This window comes from Ambystoma mexicanum, chromosome 5q (assembly GCF_040938575.1).
Source record: "Ambystoma mexicanum isolate Mex_15411 chromosome 5q, UKY_AmexF1_1, whole genome shotgun sequence".
Taxonomy (NCBI): Eukaryota; Metazoa; Chordata; class Amphibia; order Caudata; family Ambystomatidae; genus Ambystoma; species Ambystoma mexicanum.
In genome coordinates, this window is record NC_090933.1 from 568,349,447 (window position 1) to 568,363,255 (window position 13,809).

Below are 13,809 nucleotides of genomic sequence, written 5' to 3' on the forward strand. Positions count from 1 at the left end.
ACATAGAACTGAGAAAATTACACTGATAGAACCATCCATCTAATCTTCATCAGGTTTTCATTCATTCACCTCCCAAAACCTTATCTCCACATTCAATTGCAGTAACCCAGCAGGCTCTCCGGTAGACCCTTGCACCCACAACATCGACAAAATGATAACTAAACAAGTGGGACTAGCATCCACATTCTGATCCCTGGTCAATGCCTCCGTTAAGCATGGGACTGGCCAGTTCAACCTTAGGACAGCCTTCGTTAAAACGACACTTAAAGAACCCATGGATGACAAAAATTACTATCAACAGTTTCAGGAACACGTCAAGATCAAACACCTAAATCATGGGTCACAGCATGGTTAAAAACCAAAGAAAGGAACATAATACCCACTTTTCTAGATATGGGATATGATATTTAACAATATAGATAATGTCTCATCCAGTATGCATCCCAATAGACAAGTCTGCATTATTCAACACTATCACGCATGAGACTAGAGAACAGTGGGGTAAAGTGAATTCCCCAACTATTCGGCATTGACTACTCTTTTTAAAGAGATAATGGAAATACCTCTAATGACCCAATTAGGATTACATCCTAACAACCTGACATACAGAGTACCACAAGTATCCTGCACAGACTCCTGGATCGTATCAGCAAGAAGGCCTCACATGATTCGGTTATGTAGAAGACATGCAAATCATCTACAAATTCCTAAATGACCCAATATTTAATATTCTAATGATTACTTTTAAAAAAATGTTTAGCCAACCACACCTCTGAAGAAGGTCTGATGACCAAAACCCATCAAGTGCCAAGTCTATTTGTTGAGTTCAGTTGTTATCAGGACTCTCTTCCAAATACATATCATAACAAAGTTTTTATGTACATTTGTAAATACATGCATATATTCTTGGAATATTCACAGGGAGGATGCACCACTGATTAACCATTCCTATGATTTAAAAGATTCATTTGTACACAACTCTTGAGATATTCGTTTGTCCTTTTCCTATTCATATTTGGTCAATGTGTTGTTTTCCAAACAAATATACACAATTCCAATATGTATGAGTTGATCTTTGATGATCCCGTAGATCATTCTACGTGCCATATTTTTTGTGACCAATATTTTACATGCCAGTCTTCAATCCATGCGTAACACACGTGGACACGTGGATGATCTCAGCAGATTTAAGAACAACCCAACCAAAACAGAACTAATAATCTGTGGTGCGACAACGTTTTATACCACATAATTTACTTGACTGTACATAATGGGCCCCCTGCCTGCTGCCCTCTTCTAACAGGAACTTTGGAATCACAGTTGACAGCAAGCTGACATCGGAACCACAGGTTAAAGCCATTGCGAGGAGCTGCTTCTGCCAACTCTGCAGCTATCTGGCACATCATGCCCTTACCTTATGAGTTGCCACCAAATTAATTCTACTGAAAACATATAATAAAATACCTGGTCACTCCACTGGGCAGCACATAATACTGCACTCCTTAAAGAGGCTCAACATCTTCTCTGCTCTCCCATCTCACACACGCCTGTATGTTCTAGTTCCCACCGCTTCCTGATTAACCTACTCCCTTCTAAAATCTACTTCTTTACCCTGCACAGAGAAATTGCCTATAAACAGCCAACACAGAGCTAGCTGATATTATTTGAACATTAATTAAATAGTAATTTAGCTGTCCTCTCTAGTTTCAACTCACATGCCCATTTAGATGTTGGGTTCCCTTATCAGGTTAACATATTCCTAAGTAGCTCCACCAAACCAAGAAAATGGTACAGGTGCACAGGACATAGGTACTTCCAGCTCACCTATCAAGAGAACAGGCTTTGCATTTACCTCTCCTGCTATTCACTAACAACCCCTGCCTTGTCGTGCAAAGCCATATTCATCAAAGGCAACGATATGGCATAAGGCCACTCTAGAAAACCCTGCCCCCCTCCGTAAAATTCTGTAGTGGTGTATCTAGGCATAAATGGAAGGTTCCCTACAGCAAAACCATCTATATTTATATAAGTGAAAATGTGTGGGTTTGTGGCTGATGTGTGGCTTGGCGAAGTATTGTTCGTAATATAAATCCACACTGTTTCACCAATCTGCACCAAATGTTCCATAGTTATCTGTTAGGACCCTCCAGACATTACCTGCTACTTGACATTTGGACACTCCACCCTGTTCCCCGGATTTCATAAAAGTCAAAATTTGTTTGTAGGTTTTTGGCTTGGTGGAGCGTTGTTCCTTATATAATTCCACACCGTTTCAACAAACTGCAACACATGCATAGTTATCCATTAGGACCCTCTGGACAATACATGCTACTTGATATTCGGACACCCCAACCCGTTCCCTAGATTTCAGCAAAGTAAAAATGTGTGTGTGGGTTTTTTGCTTGGCAAAACGTTGTTCCTTGTACAATTCTACACTGTTTCACCAGTCGACACCAGGATTTACATAGTTACCTGTTCAGACGCTCTGGACATTACTGACTACATGACATGTGGACACTTAACCTATTTCCCCAGATTTCAATACAGTCAAGATGTGTTTGTGGCTTCGCAAAGTATTGTTCCTCATGCAATTCCACATCAATTCATCACTCTGCACCAAACTGTGTACAGTTACCTGTGATTACCCTCCGGACATTACTGGCTATGTAGCATTTGGACACTGCAGCCCGCCCCTGGATTTCAGCACCTTCACACATGAGACGGTTGCCTGAAATCGGGCAAAACCTCAAAGTGGTCGTAGAAGGACCAGTCCTACACCTTAGAATGCACGGTTTCTGGGACATTTGCACCGAAATGCACTGCAATAGACTGCACCATGCAATGGTGAGGCACCAGGTGGGGAGAGAGCACAGTAGGTCCCAGTATGAAGCAGAACTCCAACTCTTGCCACCGCCCAACGTCTGCTCCGGGGTATGTTAGCCAGCCACACTCGCCCATTCTCAGAGCAGTTCACAGGGTGAAAAGAACATCAGGCTATACGCGGATCAGAACAGCACGCTAGAGGATCATTGACGATATTAACAATATTTTGAAAAGGCTACACATTGATTTGGCTGTTCTTTAAAGATAACTCTGCATCCAAAATGTTTACTGTAGCTGAAACTGGTGAAACAACTCAATTAATGCACTCATGTCTAGTGTTGATCCACATCAAAATCTATCAGTTTTGAAATACTGTGATTGGTTAGTTTAATGTGCTCTTATACTGTGCCCAATCATCACTATGGATGTATCAGAGCACCTGCACATTGTCTAAAGAGGAGAGTAATGTGCCCCCGCCAGGGGTTTTCAGACCTTAGCCTGCTGAAAGTAAATGAAAAAGAGCAAGCAAATAAGCATTATCAGAACAATGAGCATTATCAGAAGAAAAACAATATATCTGTCAGTTTTTTATTTGTTTAACTTTATGGTTGGTTTTTATATAGCACCTTTTGGCAACCTCAGAGTGCTTAGTGTGAAGGGTTACGAAGTGGATGGGGCTGGTGTTGCCCATTAAATAGGGATTGATTTAAGGCAGGTTGGTATCCTTTGTTTTAAACAAACCTGGTGAAGTCTTTCTCAAAACATAAATCATAGGGTTCAGAATCCAAATGAATAATCTTCGTGTGTGTCGATACCTACCCTTGAAATGTGTGCACATTTCTGGGTGGTGAATAACTTTGCAGAGACTACTGATAATAGAAAATTAAGCATTTATTATTGACATCTTTCACTTCTTCAACAATCAAAAACTCACTTAGCACTTCCCACCGCTTGTCACCTCTCCCCCATGCTCATTCTTCTACACCTTTCTGTTGCCTTTGACACTGTGGATCATCCCCCAATCTTTCAAACACCTTTCCTAGTGGGGCTTCAATGAGGCCACACTTGACTATGTGTCATATTATCTTTGTGATTTCTCCTTTTCCATCTTGTGGGACTCTTGCACCTCCTCCCTGACAGCCCTCCTTAAGGGTATTTTTCAAGAATCAGTCCTAGACACCCTCCTCTTCACCATGGTGTACAGATGTATCATCAAAGTGAATTATTTCCTGAAAATTCACTTCGATTAATTTTCTTCATGGGGAAGATAAATGTATTTTATGGAGCGTTAAGCTGAGTCGGCATCCCATAGGAAATCCCAAGAATTCACTGCTAATATCTTTTGACTCGTACAACGGATTTGGCTGAAAGTGTACAGACAATTTTTTAAGTGCAGGCCACCCCAGATCTTGCTTGACTGCACAGCCTAAACCATTGGATAGATTTGGACCAGGTTTTGAAACAACTAAGGGTACTAAGCGTTGATCCTTTTGTGGGTTGGGGTTATTCGCTCCAGTACTTTTTTAAATATTTGATGGAGAAGGGGGTGCCCCATTCTGTTGAGAAAATAGCAGGGTGCTCTGCAGCAGAGAGGCTGAAAGAAGCATGACAGAAATGAAAAATCATCCATTTTATCCCAGAATTCTATTGCTAATAACCTTTGACATGTTTGTTTGACAAGCCACCCCGCACAAACTGCAGACTTTGGGAACAAAACATTATAAAATGAAACATTTATTACGAAAACAAATCCCCAGACTTTCACAGTTTTCAGCCCATTCATTTCTCCATACAGAAAATGTGCAGTTCTTAAACAGCCGTATCGCGAAAACTACTGGGCAGATTTGAACTACATAAGAAATAACTTGGGTACAAAGCATGGACTTGCATTTCTTGACTGGTTTGGGTTAAATCCATCCTTTAGGTCTCAAACTATTCGACAGAGAAAGGGTACACCGTCCTCCTTAAAACCTTTATATTGGTCTTGGAGCTTTTTACACTAGAGAGGCTGAGCAAGGCTAATAACTTTTGACTTTTGCTTGATGGATTTGTATGGAATTTCTCAAACAAAATGAGTGTCAATAGCCCCACTAAACTGGAGATTTTGGGAACAATTTGAAAATGAAAACGTTATTGAGAAAATATAAAAAACACTGTATGCAGCCTCCTCGCTTTCATTTTCCCATAGAGAAAAAGTGCAGTTTTTGGATAGCCCTAGCTTGTAAACTGCTTGGCAGATGTGGACCAAACAAGAAACAAGTTTGGCACAACACGTGAACTTAATTTCCCTGACCTGTTTGGGGTAAATACATCTAGTAGTTTTTTAAATATTTGACAGAGAATGGGGTGCCCCCTGCACCTTCAAATCTTCGTGTGAGTCTTGGTGCTTTGCAGCAGAGAGCTTGAGAGAGGTTAATAACTTTTGACTTGCTGGATGGATTTGGATGACATTTTCTAAACCAAAGCTTTGTCCAGGGCCCCCCAAACTGTATATTTTTGGAACAATTTGTTAAAAAATGAAAAGTTATTAAGAACACATAAAAACTGTGTTTTCTGCCTACTCGGATCTATTTACCATCAGAGAAAAAGTACAGTTTTGGAAAAGCTGTAGCTTGAAAACCACTGGCTATATTTGGACCAAATAAGAAACAATTTGGGCACAAAAACAAAGGGCCTCATTACAAGTCTGGCGGTAACCCTGCCGGTGCTACCGGTGAGTTGCCACCGGACTTGTACGATTTACCGGTGACTAGCTTGCTGGTAACACCGGGGGATTACAACCCCGGCATTCCGGAAAGTCAGGCGCCGGTAAATTTTAATTCCCATTCCCATTGAGTCCCATTGGACTCAATGGGAATGGGGAACACGGAAGCACCGGCAATGTGCTTCAGTTACGGCTTGCTTACCATGGCCGCTGTGTCCAGCAGGGTCTGCCCTGTTGGGCACAGCGGCTCCAGCAGGCAAACCTGTAGAGTGCTGGTCCAGAAACAACAGTGCTGGTAGGCTTACTGGCACTGTTGTTTCCGGACCTGCACACTTGTAATGAAACCCATTGACTCCATTTCCGTGACTGGCTTGGGAGAATTCCATCCAGTAGTTTTAAAAATATTTGACAAAAGACATGGGGTGCCCCTCTGTTCCTTAAGGCCCTTATATATATCATCCTTCCACCTTGGAGAACAAAAATACTTCACACAAACCAAGCAGTGATAGGGGGTAATGACAGTAGAGGGTCAGAGAGGAAATATGCAATTGAGGTGAGTGGGGGGAACCATGGAACAAGGATGGGGGCACTTTGTGACTGCCTGTGAGAAGAGGGAAGAGTTTGGGATTTTCAAGCATTATACCGGGGAAATTCCACAGGCCTGGGTAGTTCAATGTCACTGTATGTGTAGTTTGTGGCACCTACTGGGTCCAAAAGAAACATATCGGGGAACATGTATAGTGGGTTCGGCTGAAGGCTAGTGGCCTGGTCGTGTTTTAAAATAGACAGTGGGCACGACCGAATGCTGTGCTCAATGGCCTGGTTGAAGGCCTTGGCTAGTGGGCCTCAAAGACATGTATGGTTGTCATGGCCAATCACATGGGTGTGTTTTAATAGATATGTGCACTTGGGATTTGCAACGCGAACGCGCTGAGCTATGCCAGTACTGAGTTTCTCAATGCACTGAACTTCAAGGGTTTTGATGTATTATGTTTACTCACCTTAACTGCAATATAACTAATGTTTAATTTTCCTTGAATTTTAAGGTGTTTGTTATTCCATAGTCTTTTCCGCAAAGGCCATGGCTACTTTATATTTTGAAACACTTCCAGTGGTTGTGGCTGTGCGGTCAAGCAAAAATGTATCTTTTTTTGTCTATTGGAAAATGACTAGGGAGTTGGCTGAAATGATGTTCTTTTTTTTTCTTAATTACTTTTTATTTTTTTAACACATCTTTTGAAAAATGTGCAGTCTGAGGTGAGTGGGGACACATGTACAAAATTGTCTACAACATGTCAACCAAATTCATCAGTCAAAAGTTATTAGCAATTACTTTTTTTTGGGTTTCCTATGTCCAACTCATCTTAACTAAAAATGTGGGTATAATTATAATTAGGGTTTCCCGTTTTCAGTGTTTCATTCCTTTACTTCTCGTGGTGTTTTTCCAGTGTTTCACAAACATTTCAAAATCTGCATTCATCAGTGTTTGCCCGCGTGCCCCCTTCAATCAATCTCATATAGCTGCTTTTTGTAGTGTAAGCACACACCTATACTTTTATTGTTACATTGCATACAAAAGTAGGGTAATAATAGCTCTCATGACCAGCTACAAGAATTACACATGCCCATGTTTGAGAGGTTAACCTCGAAATTCACCCAAATGCAACCATCACTCAAAGACGTTCATCAATCACAGACTGATTTTGACCTGTTTTGACACTGGTATTGTTATGTATAAAAGATGGCAGGCTTTGAGAACTCACAATTTGTTTGGGCAAAGCGCAGTGTGATAAAATGATTTGCCAAGGATCACACACTTTGGTTTAGTATGGTTCTATGGTTCGTCTCTTGGTGACTGCTGGGATGCATTCCATGACCTGAACTAGCTGCATTTAGGCAGCACAGAAAATGGAATAAAATGACCAGCTGCACGAATCACATATGCCCAGATATGTCTGCCCTGATGGTGAAAATCAAAACCTTGCACCAATGAATATACAAATAGTAAGTAAACATGTCTCTTAAAGGATTTCATGTTACAGCACTTGCATGATCCGAATGTCTCAAGGCCTAGTAGGAAAGATTTTGTTTTCCTTCATTCTTGTTCCTCCCCCTCCTTGTCTTGATGCGCCTTGAAACACCATTTGTGTATAGGTGTATTATAATTACCCAATAAATAAAATAAAATAAATAAACTGTAATGCAGTTCAATTGACTTACCGCTAAGAAGAAAGTGTGCAAGACAAAATAGTATTGGACTTTAAAAAAAAGAAATGAACACTAGAGAAATAACCTGAGAGAGGAAATGTTCCAATAAATATGCCAGGAAAGTAGAAAAGGTGCTCATCTTTTAAACCCAGCAATATGTTCTGAAATTTTCCCTTGAAAACAAAATCCCAATACGAGACAAGTGCTTATGGTATTGTTGGTAGATGTCTGCACTGGGAACCCGACAACCTGAGTAAAATCCTGGTAGCCATATACTTGAGTAAGCTTGCCAACCTAAAAAAAAAAGATGTTGCGTCTGCCTTGGATTATAAAGCAAGTAAGACGGCTTAGTTGGAAGTGTGCCTGCGCCAGATGTATGCTTATAATGTTTCTTACAATATCGAAACATAGGTTCCAATTCCTGCTCCCCAACTATCTAATATTGCTAAAATTAGCCCCTTTGAATTGAGTAAAATTGACAGATGTTACTAAACAAAGTGGTTATCTTTTTATTTAACCAAAATTCCCCAGTTTGTTGAAGCAGAAATATTCCTCCAACATAAGAGAGTTAAAAAGAGAGGTATTTGTGTAATAAAGACAAGGAGATACAAGTTTACAATTTAGAAACATTGATCCAAATGGAGGTACAAGTGAAAAAAATAAGTAAAATCAACATGCATGTGCAAATTAAAGATCTGAAAATCGGCACTGCTCCAACTGCACATGCCCAGTCAAGACCCATGGAGGTAAGCATTCCCTATACATTTTTGTCTGTTTTTGTACACAACAAACATACCACACCTTAAAAAGAAAAGAAACATACTATCTATTAGAGAAAATCTTTTTTTTCAAATACCTCATCCCCTCTGAATACCACAGGGAGAAAACATGACTTTAGCATCACAAAAGTTTGTATTCAGTAGCACGTCCCCAGTCAGCAGGGTGCTAATTGATGTAATCACTCCTTTTATGTTTCAGTGCCTTGATGGAGCCAGAAGGCTTAAGATGGTCAGACCCAAAAGCAGCATTTGAAATTACAAGTAAACACATCCCAGTCTATCCTGACAGTGATCACATATATACATACTATACACTTGGGCTAGTCTAAGTTACTTGGGCCCAGACCAACAAGCAACATCTATGATTGCACACAAATACAAACTGAGCTGTTATTGAATATTTTATTTTCTGATAATGTATTCCTTTTAGGGTTTATACAAGCATCTTCTGCATACAGCACATATATTAATGCAATAGAGTATGAACATATACATTCTAAAGTGTATTTTTTAAATTGACAGAGTGTTTCCTTGTCTACATAACTTTATCAAAAAGGCAACTATTCGGCTGCGTATTCGGACCGGTCGAATACTTGTCCAACTATTTTGTATTCCCTTAAAATAGATGAAACTCCAATGAGTATGGTTGGTATGTTGTAGCAGGTGTCATGGTGTCAGACACATCTGACTTGCAACATCGTAGAAGTCGTGTCATGGTTCATGATAGCAGCTCTTCTGGTTGACTGTTCGGAGGGATACACACGTTCATTGGCATCCATCTGGTGTGCCAGGCAGGGACCAAGCCATGCATTATTCTGGAGGTCTGGGGTGGACGGTTATTGCTTTTAAGTGTGCACCTGCATTTGGCTATCACCAAGGTGCATTTGGGCCCTGCATCAAGGACGTCGATAAAATATATGTGCATGGACTGACATACCAATGACCATCTGAATGTTGCGATATATATTTTACAATGAGCAGCACGATGGTGGGTTACTTTTTCATTTGTGTGTTAGTGGCACAATGAAAGGGAGTATTGTGATTTATTTATTTTTTCTGCTCCATTTTCTGAATGGAAGTTATGTTAGGACTTTATATACCAACTGGTATTTGTAGTGCAACCTGCAACATTTATCTCAGCGTAATTTAAGCAAATTTGGCAATCTCTTTGATGCTGCTTATTGGTGTAGGGTTGGAATTGTTCTGTTTATAGCTGTGGATGTGGGGGCTGTTAACATCATTATTTCTTCCCAGTGGGGTGGCTAGGTGGTTCCGCTTAAAGTTAAGTCCCTCTGGGCTTTGGAAATGGTATACCTATTGCATTGCATGTTTGTCGCTTCCCTTTTGTGCTATGTGGTAGGTAGGCATATTTTGTATATGTTGGATTGTGATAACGGAATGTGATTAGAATGTATGACTTAGTATTTAACAGGGAATGCCTTTCAGAAATAAACTTCTGTTTAGGGGGAATAAGAGGGATATGCCGGTTTCTAACATGTTACTAGCTCGTATATGGGTTAATGTGATGTGATTGCTTGGTGGAACCAAACTGTTAGCACCAGTTCCTACTTCTTAGTGAGCCATGTATGTCTAAGCTGAGGTTAATCAGGCATCTGTAGATGTGCATGTTTGTCAGTCATGAGAGATGTTATTGTTTGGATGTGTGAGGACACTTATGAGGAGTGCATGCTCTGTTATGTTATTCAAATGTATTAAGCGCAACATTCGCCAAACAAACGGCATCTTGGCACTACTCCGGAAGTCAAGGGTACGAGAGAAGAGGTGAAATTAGATAGGGAACGTTTTCAGGGCACTGCGGAAGTTAATATGATTCGCAGTAGCATGAAGTGCTATGGGGAGAGCGTTCCACACCTTGGCCACATAAAAGGTCCAGCTCCCCAATGTGTGTTGGTTGAACATGCAAAACTTGAATAGTAAGAGAAGTTCGAGAGCATAGGTACTGTGACGGTGCGTACGGGCAGAATTTGAGTTGAAGGCACTGAGCCCGGTCTTAACGAATTCCCAGTGCACAATGCACAGGGACTTAAACTGACTTTGCTTATCAACTGATAGTCATTGCAGTTTGCACAGAGTTGGAGAAGTATGCGCCATGCAAGAGACATGTGCTACAGCTTTCGCTGTTGTATTCTGTAGCAGCTGTAGCTGCCGTAACAAGTAGGCCGACTCGGCGAGGTATAGAGAATTGCAGTAATCCACCCCACTCTTGACTAACAAATTAACCTTCGGGGAATTAAATTGAAATGGAAAAGCAGCCTCCTTTTGCAATGTCTACTCAATGTCTTTCACCTTCTTTACTGCTGAGACAGGAAGAGGGGCTTGGCCAAGAGCATTCGGGCAAAAAACAGTAGTCCTAAAAGAGGAAAGAGAGAGAAAAGAAGAGGAGGGTAAGCCCATAACCAGTACCTTTGCCCAAGCAATCCTGCAGCTGAGATACCATGTTCAGCTGAGCAAGATCCAGCTGAAGGATGATTTGGGTGTCATCAGCATAGGGGTAGTAGCGAAGGCCATGGGAGTGGATAAGCCCAATCAACTCTGAATGTGCACATTAAAGAGAATGGGGGACAAAGCAGAGCCTTGAGGGACCCTGCAGGTAAGATGTACTGGTTTGGAGTGAAAAGGAGGAATAGGGATAGATTGGGCACAATAAGTCGGGAAAGATTTAAACCAAGAAAGAATCTGACCAGAAAGACCTGCACTAGCCAGGCGGATTGATGGTGTGAAGTTGTCGACAGTGTCAAAGGCAGCTGACAGATTTAACAGTATAAGTGCCACCATTCTGCCCGGATCCACCAGACACACCAGGTCATCAACCACAGAGAATGACATACTTTCCGTGCCTCGGCCAGGGTGAAATCCTGAATCAAAGGATTAGAAGAAATGAGTATATTCCAGAAAATAACTGAGTAGAGTAGAAATCAAAGACTCTAACAGTGTCATAGGAAAAGGGAGAAGTGAAATGGGTTGAAAGTTAGATAAGCCAGTGAGATTAGACGAGGATTTCTTTAACAGAGGGATGGCCAAGGCATGTTTCAAAAAGTTAGAAGGGGATGCTGTTTGTTTGATGGCAGCCCATATGCCTTCGGCAGAAAAGGAAGGAGAAATGGACCAGGGTGTTTTCAAACTAGAACAGGAAATCTTTTCGTGAATGTCCACAATCTCTTGATCAAAGAACTCTGAGTGGCTAATCCAGGGGAGTTTCTAGGTCTGGAAAAGACCAGGGGCTAAGCTGATGTTGGAACTGTTGGGACTGGGGGCTAGCTAGTCTTTTGGCTGTAGCTCCTGAGATTCTATCCGGGGCTACAACCAAAAGATCAGGGGCTATAGCCCCCTTAGCCCCCCCTAGCAACGCCCCTGGGCTAATCGCTGATACATCGGAAGAAGGAGTGGACAAGGAGCGCACTAGATCATATAGTTCTTTGGCTGATTAATTGCATATTCTATTTTATCCTCAAAAAAGTTTTGTTTAGCCATGTTTAGCCATAGAATTCGCCTTGTGGTATATAGCTGTTGGTGGATGGAGTAGTATTTTATCTGACTGACAGTACAAGATCCTCCATTTACGTTCTGCTTGTCAACGCTCAGAGTCTCAGAGACATAAGGTCCATATGAAACCAGGGCTCGGGACGGCACTCTTTTTGCCTACACAGTTTCCGTGGTGCGACATGGTAAATCGCACTTATATAGGCAGAGACATGGAGCAGACTTTCATAATCTCACAATACAATTTAAGCCCTGCGGAAATAGCAGATATTGGGGCAGAGTGCCATTTACTTTTCCAGATCTCCAGTCTGGCAGGAGCGACTGTTGGAGCCATCAGCCTTATATAGAAAGGGATAATAAGATGGTCAATGCAGCTGACTGGTAACACAGGGAAGACTGATCAGTGAGAATAGGGCAACAATCAGACTGTCTCTTTAGGCCCACATAGCGAGAGAAGCCTAAATCGAACATATTAGCAAAAAAGCGGGATGCCAGTTCATCATTGCCATTATTAATTGCCAATTTGAAATCACCAAAAACAATCAAATAAAAGTGTTTCTGCTGCTGTTCAATTAAATATTCTGAAAAAAAGATTGCAGAAAGAGGAGTCATAAACTGGGGACGATAGATAATAAGAACATTATACTACAGGGAGGCAGTAATCACCATACGAGTTAAAAGTGCCTCCATATTAATATGATGATCGAAGGGCACAACTACAATCGAAGTGAGGATTCAAAAATGAAAAAAATGAATGTGATGCCATCACCAGGTTGGGAGGCAGCGTGATCACAGCAAACACTACCATAACAAGCAGGAAGTGCATGAGCCCCTGCTGTGCCATAGTGCTCACCCAGTCAGGTTTCTGTACTGTATAGTAAGTCAGGTTTGTGAACATCCAGCAGATCACGACAGAGAGAGCACAGGTAGAAAGCACGGATTTAGCAAGATGCAAGGAAGGGATTCAGAAGGCGGCCGTGTTTCTCCCCACTCTGCTTCAAAAAATGTTGATAACCCAGTAGAGAATATGGTGTCTTTGGGAGCAAGTGAGAGCAGTGTTGCACGTGGTAGCCCACGTGGAGCCCTGTCCACAACGTTTTCTCTGTTGGAAGTCCTTTGGATGCTAGAGAGGCTTTTTGGTGCAATTCCCTTGTATGTATGCATGCAGTGCATTGTACTTGCTTGTGGGGCTTGCACATTTGAATGAGTCACATGATTTAGTGGTATGTGAATGTATTTTGAAAGCTGACGAGGTATGTGAGATCCAGGTTAGCAAGGAATTTGCATGGATTTAAAACAACACTTGCTTGTGAGGCATCATCATTTGAATTCTTCATATATTTGCGAGTCATCAGTGGCAGCTGGTGAATTTGTGAACTGGAGGGGTGTAAATGTATGCGTCTAATAGGCCAGAGCAACCAAGTGCGGCTAGGGAAGGGGTGTTTGCAGGGGTTCTCCCCTGAGGAAACCTTTAAAATAATGGGTTGAAATTGTACATTTTACAACACACTCTGTGAAAAATCGGGTATAAAGGCACGCAGTTTGCAATTATTTTTGTGTGGTTGCAAATAAAAAACATAATAAAAACGAGTCACCACCAGTACACAGGACCATTTTGCAATACATGATGCCTTTGCACACAACATATGCCAGTATGTAAAACATTTTCATTCTGGCTGTGGCCATACATGTCCATGCTTGCTGCACGAATATATGCAAGTATTACCATTTAAGGCATCCCGGCCAGTAGAAAATGCCAGGCAAAAGAAAGAAAATATACCTAGACTGACTATA